Source organism: Lissotriton vulgaris, chromosome 5 (assembly GCF_964263255.1).
Source record: "Lissotriton vulgaris chromosome 5, aLisVul1.2, whole genome shotgun sequence".
Lineage (NCBI taxonomy): Eukaryota > Metazoa > Chordata > Amphibia > Caudata > Salamandridae > Lissotriton > Lissotriton vulgaris.
In genome coordinates, this window is record NC_141693.1 from 851,740,911 (window position 1) to 851,753,628 (window position 12,718).

Here is a 12,718-nt window from a genome sequence, read left to right on the forward strand (position 1 = left end):
ACTGCACGGAGGCGTTCAAGAAGGATTGCATGAGACATCGTATCAAAAGCGGCACTTAGATCCAGAAGAACCATTGGCGTGGAGTCTCCCACATCCAGCCTACTCCGAATGGATTCCGTTACAGCCAGGAGCGCTGACTCGGTGCTATGGCGAGGGCGAAACCCATGTTGAGATGCATCAAAGATGTTAAACTCGTCAATAAACTTAGACAGAACAGAGTTTACATGCCATTCTACCAATTTAGCCAAAAAAGGCAGCTGGGATATAGGGCGATAATTGCCAGGGTCTAACGGATCAAGAGATGGCTTTTTTATCAACGGAATGACTTTAGCCTGCTACCACACCCTGGGGACAGAGGCTGATTTTAAAGACAGATTGGCCAATTCTAGGCCCACGGGGGCAATAGAAGAATGGAACTGGCGAAAGTGGGCAGATGACATTGGGTCTGCTGGAGAGCAAGACTTAATTTTAAAGCACAGGGCCTCAAATTCCTGGTGAGTCGGCAGAGGGAGGGATGACACACAATTGCCTTCCATAGTATCCGCCCCACCAGCGACGACAATCTCAGGCAGACTAGTCTCATTAGAGAGACCCTGATAAATCTGCTCTACTTTGTTCACGAAATGATTCGCTAAAGCCTCACATTGATGGTTAGAGGCTATAGGAGAGGCAGTGGTCATGCCCGCACTCTTCATATTTTTGAGCATGGCGAAAATTGTCTTGGCGGCATTGGAGCTGACTAAGATTGTATTGGCTTCAAACTCCGCCCCTGTTCTTCGGATAAGCTTATGATGGGAAAAGAATGCGAGATCTGGAACGCCACATGGATTAAAAATGCTACAGTGCTACCGCCCATCAGGAGAGGGAGGAAATAGGCTGCTGAGACCCAGCAAGACCTGACGGGGTACCTTCCCAAGGGAGGCCCTTTGTTTTTGTGTCTGGGCCCGGATGCATAAATTCTTTGGAGTGCTTTGTTGTATGGGCTGGTTTCAAGTGTGGTGTTTTTGGAAGATATGAAGTTCTAGGTCCCATACAAGAGCGAGTGAGGGGGTCTATCATGAGCGAGGGGTTGTGATGGTGAACAGTCAAAATATCGAGTCCAAACTATCGATTGGACATAATATCGAGTTTTAAATATGGATTGGACATAATATTGAATGGACAGAATATAGATATCAAAAATATCGTTTTTAAGGTAAGTGATGTATTATCGAATGTTAAAAATATAGAAAGTTAAAATATCGAAGTATATAATATAGCTTGTTAAAAATATCGATTTTTTAATAATATCTAATTTTTATAGTGTTTTTTATGTTATAATATGTGTGAAAAGTGTGTATTTATGTTATAATTAATTTTTATTAATGAATTTTGTATTTTTCTTTTTTGCGCAATTTAATTCTGTAGCGGGTTGTGGGTTTATAGGGGAAAAGGGTGGGAAGTAATGTAATTATAATTAATTAAATAAGTAAATGTATTTCTTGGTATTATTTTTTAATTAATTGTTAATTATTTATATTTGGTAAATAATTAAATTTTAATTGGTAATTAATTTTAATTAATTGATTAATTGCTAATTATGTAAATTTTACCAATGTTTTGTGTAGCGGGTTGTGGGTTTATAGGGGAATCGGGTGGGAAGTAATTTAATTATAATTAATTAAATATGTAAATTTATTTATTGGTATTAATTTATAATTAATAGTTAATTAATTTATATTTGGTGATTATTTATATTTTAATTGGTAATTAATTTTAATTAATTGATTAATTGCTAATTATGTTAATTTTACTAATTTATTTTCTGTAGTGGGTTGTTGGTTTATAGGGGAATAGGGTGGGAAGTAATATTTTTATAATTGATTAAATAATTAAATTAATTTAATAGTATTTAATTCTAATTGTTTGTTAATTATTTTTTAATTATTAAATAATTAATAGTTAATCAGTAATTAACTTGTAGTAATAGGTAACTAATTGTAATAATTAATGTTAATTTGTCATTTTAATTGATTAATTATAATATTATATTAAATTGGTAATTACTTTTAAATAATTTTTTATAGATATTAATTTACATTTTTTACAATAATATATGAAGTATTTACTTTCCCTAATGTTGGATTCTCTGGAGTGGGAATAGTAATTTTAACCCCTACGCTATCCAATGTTTTCCCTACTGTTGTACTCAGTGGAGTGGGAATAGTAATTTTACCCCTATGCTATCCAAAGCTTTCCCTACTGTTGCACTCTTTGGAGTGGGAATAGTAATTTTGACCCCTACGCTATCCAGCGCTTTCCCTACTGTTGCACTCTTTGGAGTGGAAATAGTAATTTTTACCTCTACGCTATCCAACGCTTTCCCTACTGTTGCACTCTTTAGAGTGGGAATAGTCATTTTTACCCCTACGCTATCCAACGCTTTCCCTTCTGTTGCACTCACTGGAGTGGGAATAGTAATTTTAACCCCTACGCTATCCAACGCTTTCCCTACTGTTGCACCCAGTGGAGTGGGAATAGTAATTTTAACCCCTACGCTATCCAACGCTTTCCCTACTGTTGCACCCACTGGAGTGGGAATAGTAAATTTTAGCTCTACGCTATCCAAGGCTTTCCCTACTGCTGTACCCACTGGAGTGGGAATAGTAAATTTTACCTCTACGCTATCCAGCGCTTTCCCTACTGTTGCATCCACTGGAGTGGGAATAGTAATTTTAACCCCTACGCTATCCAACGCTTTCTCTACTGTTGCACCCACTGGAGTGGGAATAGTAAATTTTACTTCTACGCTATCCAACGCTTTCCCTACTGTTGCACATACAGGAGTGGGAATAGTAATTTTAACTATACGCTATCCAACGCTTTCCCTACTGTTGCACTCTTTGGAGTGGGAATAGAAATTTGTACCCTTACACTATCCAACCGTTTCCCCTCCTGTTGCACCCACTGGAGTGGGAATAATAATTTTAACCCATACGCTATCCAACGCTTTCCCTACTGTTGCACTCTTTGGAGTTAGGAATAGTCATTTTAACCCCTACGCTATCCAACGCTTTCCCTACTGTTGCACTCTTTGGAGTGGGAATAGTAATTTTTACCCCTACGCTATCCAACGCTTTCCCTACTGTTGCACTCCTTGGAGTTGGAATAGTAATATTTACCCCTATGCTATCCAACGCTTTCCCTACTGTTGCACCCACTGGAGTGGGAATAGTAATTTTAACCCCTACGCTATCCAATGCTTTCCCTAATGTTGCACCCACTGGAGTGGGAATAGTAATTTTAACCCCTACGCTATCCAACGCTTTCCCTATGAATGCATTCTTTGGAGTGGGAATAGTAATTTTAACACTTCTGCTATTGTACGGTAATAATATTGGATAATATTTAATTATTTTATGTTACTATACATATATGTTTTAACAAATGTGATTAATTTTTTTTACTTTTATTAATTATTTAATTATTATAAGTTAATGTAAGTATTTTTAAGTATATTTTAGTAATTAATATTTTATATTAATTTAATTTAACATTGTTTTTAATAAAGTCGATATTTTTATAAACTATAATTTAGTAAACGATATTTTATACTCAATATTTTATAACTTACCTGTTTGTAGATACAAACTCGATATTTTGTCTGTCGATATTTTTTACACGATATTTGTGATAGTCGATATTCTGTCCCTCGATAATATGTCAGTGATCCGGTTGTGATCATGCTTCATTCTGGATTGCCACGTGTTTGGTTGGGGACCTTTCAATAAGAGAGTTGGATTATGAGATAAATGTTCCTAAGCATGCCATAATTTGAGGAGTGGACCCCTTCAGACAGAACAACATTTCTTGGCTACAGGACCTGATGCTGTGGGAGTTGTAGATATTTCAGTATTTCGGAGGTACAATTTATGTCAATGTAATAGAACTGGACATATACATAATAGCTGCATATATGGGTATAGGAAAAACCTGCACCCCTTCTGCTCTGAAGATTGGCGCCATTTTGGAACAGCATCATGTGAAGTAAGCAGCCCAAACCTTTTGTGGAGCACTTTTACTTTTAGGTGGTTTCTAAGGAAGACATCCATGTATGCATGTGCAGCTGTGCCCTTGTATGTATTGATGATCATCTATGCATGATTGCGAAATTCTGAACCTGGTTTTATCTTTCAACCAGGAGAGATGCTTCACCTGTTTGTTCAGAGCTCTGTTGAAGGCCTGATGAAGTCTTTTTAATTGCCAAATTTGCTCCACCTGGAGGAGTTTACATGTTACCGCTATTTTTTCAGACCAAGAACTTTGAGGGCATATTAACAAAGCAGCAGTCATAATTATCTCTGGCCGTGCTTAGCGAGAAAATAGTTATTGCCGGCTATTGCAGAAAATTATCGCCATGCTAGCGCTGTGCTAACAACGCACAGCGCAATGGGGATAATTTCTCAGCAATAGCGTTGTTTTCCATGGAACATCGCTGGTTTTCTAGCGATGTTCCATGGAAAACGCCGATAACCTTGCTGATACGACCCTGTGGTCCTATCAGCATAATCCACCCCCAATGATAAATATAGCTAAGTCTGCATTTTAGCAGACGTTAGTTTTTGGCGAAAACAGCGGTATTCTCAAAAAACTAACGTCTGCTAAAATGCGTGAGCAACCTTGTAAATATCGCGATGTGGACATCAGCGACGTTTACAAGGTTGTACTGCCCAGTGATGCCCACTTTCAATCTCATTAGAAATGCAAAGGGAGGCGTCGGGTAAAAGGGTGCTAACATGCGCTAATGCATGTTATCACCCTCTTGTAAATAGGGCAATATTAAAATCTCCGATGTTTGGCTTTAAAAGCCAAAAAAGCGGAGATATGGCCCTTGTAAATATGCACCTTGGTTCGGGGGTGTATTAGAATCGATTTATTGCCATAGCAAGGCTCTTCGAGAGTTTGGGTGAGCCTCCTCAGCAGTGAAGCATATCTGAGGAACAACCCCTCTCTTGTTCACTCTCTCACCAGGACCCTCAATGTGTTCGACTCTGGAAAATATTGAATGTTTGAGCTTTAACAATAAAACTCTGTTCTTTGCAGAATATTAAAAAATAAGACAAATATCACTTAGCAAAAAGAAGGAAGAAGAAAAAATAATAAAGAGGCCATTTCAAAAATAAAATATCACTCCACTTGCAGCAAAGCAGAAAGAAACCTACTGAATCTAATGTTTGGGCTGTTTATGGTATTTTGTTTTTCAGTTGCCAACAGGCCCCAGTCTCTTATGAGCTCAGTCCTTAACAGGCGCTCCCTCACCTAGGGGAGGGGTGTCCGACTGTGCCACGGGGCTAAACTTCCTCCAAGGCCCCTGGACAAGGAAGGGGTGAGCTGGCTGAGGTGATGTCATCGTGAGGCACAGTGAAATGAAACCTAGCAGAAACTAAACTTAGAGAGTATTTAAGGCTCTGCCCTGGAATGTTTTGTTCTCTTTGTTCCCTCGGACCTCAGCCTGGCCACAGGAGCGTTGCCGACCACCCACCCACCCACCCGGCAGAAGAGCAAGGCTTCACGGAGGCAGAGCGCTGACAGTTAACAACAAACAGGGATGCACAACAATGGAGGTGCAGCCATTCCATGGACCCCAGGAGGGGATAGATTCCAGGTAACCCGGTGGGCCGGTGTGGTATGCGGTGCCCTGAATGTAAAGTAGTGCAACTGTTGGCTGTAGCGAGTTGGGACCTGCCGGCACAATGTGCTCAGCAGAGTGGAACATTGGTGGCCGGGTCGGCCAGGTTCAAATGTACGGCTATGTTCTAGTGTACGGCTGAGTTAAAAGTTAAAGTATAAAGTTCAAATGTATGGCCAAGTTGTTCTAGTGTATGGGCGAGTTGAAATTAAAGTGTAATGTTGTGCCCAATTCCCTTACTGCTGTTGACTTGTTGATGCAGCTAAAGTGTGATGTTGTGAATAATTCTTATATATCCTAGAAGGATACTTTTCTGTGGTAAATTACTTGGTTTCAGGTAAATAAAAGGCTAACCCATGGACAACATACCGTGATACTGAGAGTTCTTGGGCGCAGCGGGTGGTAATGTGATGGAATTTGGGGAGGAAAGAATGTCACGTTGATGTCTTCCTAGCACAATTATTAATAGGCGCTGCTGTGTTCCTGGACTCCTGTTCACCAACATTCTTTGATAAACTTTGCCAGAAAGAAAATCTAATTTTATGGCGTTTCATTTGCAGTACATTTGTAACAGTTCTAGTTAAACATAGGTGGGACGTAATTTAGGTTTTAGTATCCAATATTTTATGGTTTGAACTCTTGTTCCTTCTTTGTTTACATCCTCTTTGTTTCCTTTTTTTTCTTCTTTTTCATTTTCTTTTTTCTTTCTCTCTTTCTTTCTTTCTTTCTTTTTTCTTTCCCTTTCTCTTTCTTGCTTTCCTTCTTGTTTCTGTTTCTCCTTCTCACCTTCTTTCCTTCTTTTATCTTTTTTTACCTTCTTTGCATTTTTTTTCCTGCGTGGCTTTCTTCTTTCCTTTTCTTTACCTTCCTTCATTCTTCCTAATTTTTTGTTTGTTCTTTTTTTGCTTCATTCCATTTTATTTCCTTCGTTCGTTTTTTCTTTCCTTCATTCAGTTCCTTCTTATTTCTCATCTTTCATTTTTGGCCTTCTTGATATCTTTTTCTTCTTTTTTCTTTTGCCTTATTTTATTCTTTCTATCTTTCTTTTACTTTTTTGTCTACTTCCCTTTTTTGTTTCCTTCTTTCTTTTTGCCTCCTTTCCTTAATGTTTCCCTTTTTACCTTCATTTATTTTTTGCCTCCATTGATTTATCTTTCCTTCTTTACTTTCTTCCATCTTTCTTGTCTTCTTTACTTTTTTCCTTTTCATTTCTTTGTTTCGTTTTGGCTCTCTTTCTATTTTTTTGCATTCTTTCCATTTTCTTTCATTCTTTTGCCTTCTTAACATTGTTCATTCTTTTCACCTTCTTTCCTTTTTTCTTTCCCTCTTCACTTCTTTCTTTCCTTCTTATTTTAAGTTGCCATCTTTCTTTTGTTCTCTAATTATTATTTCCTTCTATCTTTCTTTCTTATTTTTCTTCTTTCTTTTTTGAATTCTTTCTTCTTTCTTTTCCTCTTTAATTCTTTATTGCTTTCTTACACTTTTGCCTTCTCCCATCGTTTTGTCTCCCTCCATTCCTTCTTTCCTTTTTGCCTCGCTTCCTTTTTCTCCCTTCTTCGTTCCTTTTTTGTCTGCCATCCTGACTTTTTTATTTGGTTTGCTTCCCTTTTTCTTTTCCTCCCTTCCTTTCTTCCTTTTTTCTTCCCTTCTTCCTAAAAGGCGAGGTTAGCAGCCAATGTCCGAAATATTTTTTGGGGCTTTGTGTTAGCCAAGAACTTTTGATTTTACAAAATACAACACAGGTGCTTATAAAGGGTTTTCAACCAATCTTCACCCATTAGTCTGTGATTGTGACATTCACATTTTTCTTCCACCCACTCCGGCGTCCATCGTCAGCCCACTTCAGCTACTGACTTATTTCACTATTTTACAGCACGCTGCCCGTTCACAAAGATAACATCCACACAATTGTATGTTCTCTTCAGTGCCAGGTGTACCACAGTAATGTGTACTTTTTTGAGATGGAAACCCCTTTCCAGTGTAGCCATTATTTTTAGTTTTTAGATTTAATCAGGCCTGGCAGCTTCCTTAACAATAAAGTTTTGCAGAAACCATCACAAAACAATACAAGAATTTCTAAAAGACTGTTAGCCAACGCAAGACCTATGCTTGTTTTCTGCTTGCTGCTTTTTCAGAGTATGCCAGATTGTGTCCATTTTATTCTTTTCTTTTTAGAGTGATTCTCTTTTTAAAATTCATACAATAAAATTAATTTTTAATTGCACTCCTGTGTGTATTTTAATTGAGGAATACAGCCATATTAGTAAAACAATGTAATCTAAATTTGCTGCTTGCATTTCTTTCTAGTTTGCATTCTTTTTAGTTTAAACATTTCTTTATTAGCATTTCATTCCAGCAACAAGTGTACAATGTTCAGGAAAATGATGACAGTAATGAGGGTCCATGCCAAGCCTGGCATATATGACATGTAACACTTCTCTTCAGTCAGAGTAAAACAAAACAGTTCATACACACAATAGAGCGACAGCCTTAGTATACAGAATCTTAATATTGTGAAAACCACAATCTTAACATATATCCCGGCACCTTCCCGTCGAATACAAAGGTTAAGCAATCAGTTGAAATATGCTGCACAACGTACAGTCTATGTGTGGGGCACCACCTGGGCCATTAGACTGAAGTGCTAACAAACAAAATATTGTTATGCACAAAAAAGAAACGGAACAGACAGAAACAGGATCATAGGGTCAAAGATCTACTTTGCTTTCAGTGAACTTGCATGTCTGCTTATATAGGCATTTAGCTATTATATAACAAATTGAATATGATCTCTCTCTCTCCATCCATCCATCCATCCATCCATCCATCCATCCATCCATCCATCTATCTAGCCCTCTGTCTGTCTTTGTGAGCCTCTATATCTTTTTGCAAGCCTCTCTGTTTATCCATCTTTTCTACGTTCTTTAATTGTAATAAAGTTTTTTAATAACATTGCATAACAGCATCAACAAAGGCAAGAAACTAGCATCCAGCACCAGACTGGGTGGCCTTATTTTCGGTTGGCTGTTAGTTTGACCTTTTTATTTTACTAAAATTATTTATGGAGCATAGTTATCAATAGGGGTTTTCAGCAAGACTGCATCCATAAGTCTGTTGTATCATACACATTTTCACTCCGTGCATAGCTCATATCCGCCATTGTCTTACTTCACTGTGAGATACAAGGTGCTTCCCTTTCATGAGCACATCCGCACACAAGGTAGTACCCTTTAGTGCTAGGGACTACTATGGGAAGGTGTGCCATTTTTGACAAAAGAATTATTTTTACCTTTACTCAGTGCTATTTTGAATGATGAGGGTATGGCATCTTCCCCAACTATAATGTTTCCAAAAATTCCATGAAAGAAGAAAACAGAAACAACTTAAGTCAAAAGGCTGGTACCAACCCCTTAACTCCTAGCTTTTCCAAAGCTTTTTTCTGATGCCCTTTCCTCTCTCTACTTACCTGTAACGTCTGTAAGGTGTACAATTAGGATTTCTAAGTTTGGTAACTGTCAGGTAGAAGGGGAATTAGTTTGCCAATATTCTGTGCTTTATGTTGCTTTTGGACTATCTGTTTTTTAGTGCTCGTTAAGTTCTAGTTAATTTACATAAATACAAACGAGTGGTGACAGATATGTAGCTCGAACAAGCCATAAAAAAACAATATGACATATAGGGCATATCACAATATCTGTGAAATATATGATATCATTAATTATAAATGCAAACTGATTAAATTAAAATGTAACTAGTTAAGAATACACAGTTAGTCCGTGGGGACGCCCTAAGCATGTTCCTTTCAAATACTGAATCACAAACCCAAACCCAAATTGTGATTTGCTAACAAGTTACTGATTAGCGATTTGACTTTTGTACACCAAAAAAGCATTTTTGATGATGCGCTGATTGCGACTTCAAAAAAGTTTTGAAAATGTGATGTTAAACAGCCAGGGCGAAGGAGAAGAGAGCAAGCCCTCTGTTAGGTCTTGAGGATTCCTAAGCCTGAGGGATTTGCCTGAAGCAATTTTCATTTGTTGGCTTGGTGTTTGTAGGGGATAGGGATAATCTAAGATGTGCACCCGCCGTTCAAACGTTCTGACTATCGGCTGAGTTGCCCACTTTATAGAAATAGTGGGGATAGATAAATGTCTGGCCTCTCTGCTCATTAATATAGCACTTTCTTCCCTATAATAACTAAGGGGCATATTACCAACAACTAGCGAAAATCATCGCTAAATAGGCTTAGCGACAATTTTTCTATCGCCAAGCATCGCCGGATGTTATCACTGAGATAACGTGCTATTAGCAACGTTTATCTCAAAAGTGATAAAATACCTGGCGATAGCGGCAAAATGCGTGAATATCGCTGAGAATACAGCGATATTCACGCATTAGCGATGAAATGCTCTTAGCCATGTTAACCACCTCGCATTGGATAACATGGCTAGGAACTGGTCTGGGCAGGTGTTAGTATTTGGAGATATTCGCGCTTAGCACAAATATTTCCATCGCTACGCCTGCCTTGCTAATAGGCGATAGCGATGTTAGCGGCTGTTTTCAGTCGCTAACAGTTTGGGTACGCCCACTTTGCATGTCATTAGCGATAAATATCGCTATCATGCAAAGCGGGCCCGAAACCGCTCGCTATCACCTAAAAGCTGTCGCTAACTGCTGTTAGCAACAGCTTGCTAATAGGGCGATAGAATTATCGCCGCTTAGCGGCCAAAAACAGAAGCTAAAGCGGCGAAAATTGCCTATCGCCCCCTTTGATAATATGCCCCTAAATTATATGTAGAAATTCGACATAAGCAATATACTTTGATTTCTATTGAAAGACACAACAGAAAACGTAAAAACAGAGGAAGCTTAGTGTTGTGTCTTGAGTGTGATCATGCATGCAAACAACATTTGAGCGTACCTGTTTACCATAGGTTAGTACATTAAAGATGGAACTATTGACTTTACCAGTGTTTGTTAACATCTTCACTACCTTTCATCGTAACAGTATGTTGGATTGGTGATCTGTATTTACAAAGCACATGCTTATCAATCATAAAGTTCTTTCACTCCTGCGCCGTCATTTGAAACAATATCGGTAAAAACAAACATTTTTGGAAATGTTTTCTTTTGTGGTACTCTATAAGTAGCCCATTAAACATTTCAATATAGCCAACTGTATAATACACTTACAAAGATATTTATATTGATTGCTTACAAACCCAGGTAGGCAAATAAAGGATACATGTTCTAATATGTATAAAGAAGCAGGTTGATGTTAAAATGTCTGATCAGTTCAAAGAAACCATTGTTGCAACTGAGGGGGTTATTTTCATAAATGTAATGGCATATGGATTACATTTGTGAAACTTCACAAATACATTTAATGATGTATGGATCAACACGTTTATATAAAATATTCAAGGAATTATTTTCAAAAAATGGAATGTGGTGCTACGCCAAACTTTTAAATGCTGCGCTCTGAAATGTTTTAATTATAAGGATGCGCTTTAGTCACAAGAATACAGCATACCCCTGTGTTTCCCGTGGCAATGGCGCTAAAAAAGCTTCCTAGCGACAGCGCAAGCACCCTGCCTCCATGTTGCAACTGTGCCTGCGCTGCAGGGTGTTGCGGTGGAGCGCCCACTGCAACACCCATTGCAACCCCCTTTGCCTCAGAGGACTTCGGCGTAAAAGGGCATATTTACAAGGTGGCATTAATCCACGTTGAGTGGCTTAGCACTACCATGTAAATATGGGAAATGCTGCTATGCCACGAGAGCAGAGGACGGCCCGGGACCAGGGTTCGATTCCCGGCGCGGCAGGTTTCTGGACCAGGGTCAGCGGACTCGATAATTCTCTCGCCTCGGTGCCCACTCTGATCAGCGATCACACTCGGCAACTCTGGGCATTAGCTTGACTCATCTTCACTAACGGCCCCACCAGACCGCCGGGGATGCCTGGTCTCACCCCGGAGATACCCATTAAGGGACCATCTCTCAGGTAAGCCAGGAAGGGTTTCGCAGCGGTCGAAGCGCCTTGGGACCCTACGGGTAAGTAGTGCGCTATATAAATGCCAATACATTTGCAGAGGTTCTCTTGCACACAACCTATAAAAGCCAATATACATGGAAAATAGTGTGGTAAAAATGATGTGTGGCACATTTTTTTCATAATCTGTCTCTCAAACATTGTTTGAGAGGGATAATTAATCCTCTCAATAAGACATACCTTACTAGTGGGTTCATACCACCCGCATCTACACAGGTGATAGGTTCAGGCAAAGTCCTCTGGGGATAGCAGGGTTATGTTAGTATGCACAGATAATTAATGAAGGTTGGAAGAAGTATATAAAATCTACAGGTATATAGGAACTACGTAGACCCTTTAGAAGATTGATGTAAAGGAATAGCTTGTCAGGAGATAAAATCGCACATGAGTGTGAGGTGCAAGCTAGATACACTTGGACCCCTTGGAACAGAGTATACAGTTCAAACCAGGATAAAGACTTTCTTACATTTTGGAAATGGTCACGAAGGGCCTTGAAAAAGAGGACTTAACAAATGTATTGTTTAGTCATGAGAATAGAATGAGATGCAGTTTTGCCTCACCTAACCAAATGACAATTCCTAAGGTAGATTATAGCTGTACAGAAGGGTCAGCAGGCACTGTTCATTTGTTTCATATGTAAGTCTAGATGTTGCATCCTGCTCAATGGATTCCTGTATTGGGAGAGGTAGCAATGCTACTTGTGGGTATACATATTATCCCAAACTCGTGGAGCAGCAGAACAATGATTACAAACCAAAAGGGAAGAACAACATATGTTTTCTCCCAATGTTTTTGTAAGATGTTTCTGGGAAACTGCTTTTGAAATGGACACGTATGATCCTCTTAGAAAGTGTCATATTAGAAAATGGAATCCACGATAAGCCTGCTTTGTTTTTAGAGAAATTAGTAAGTATTTAAAACCTTATTAAAAAAAGGTATATGCTGGTAAAAGAATACCACCGTTACATAGGATTGCTAAAGCTTGCCCAGGATCAGGGC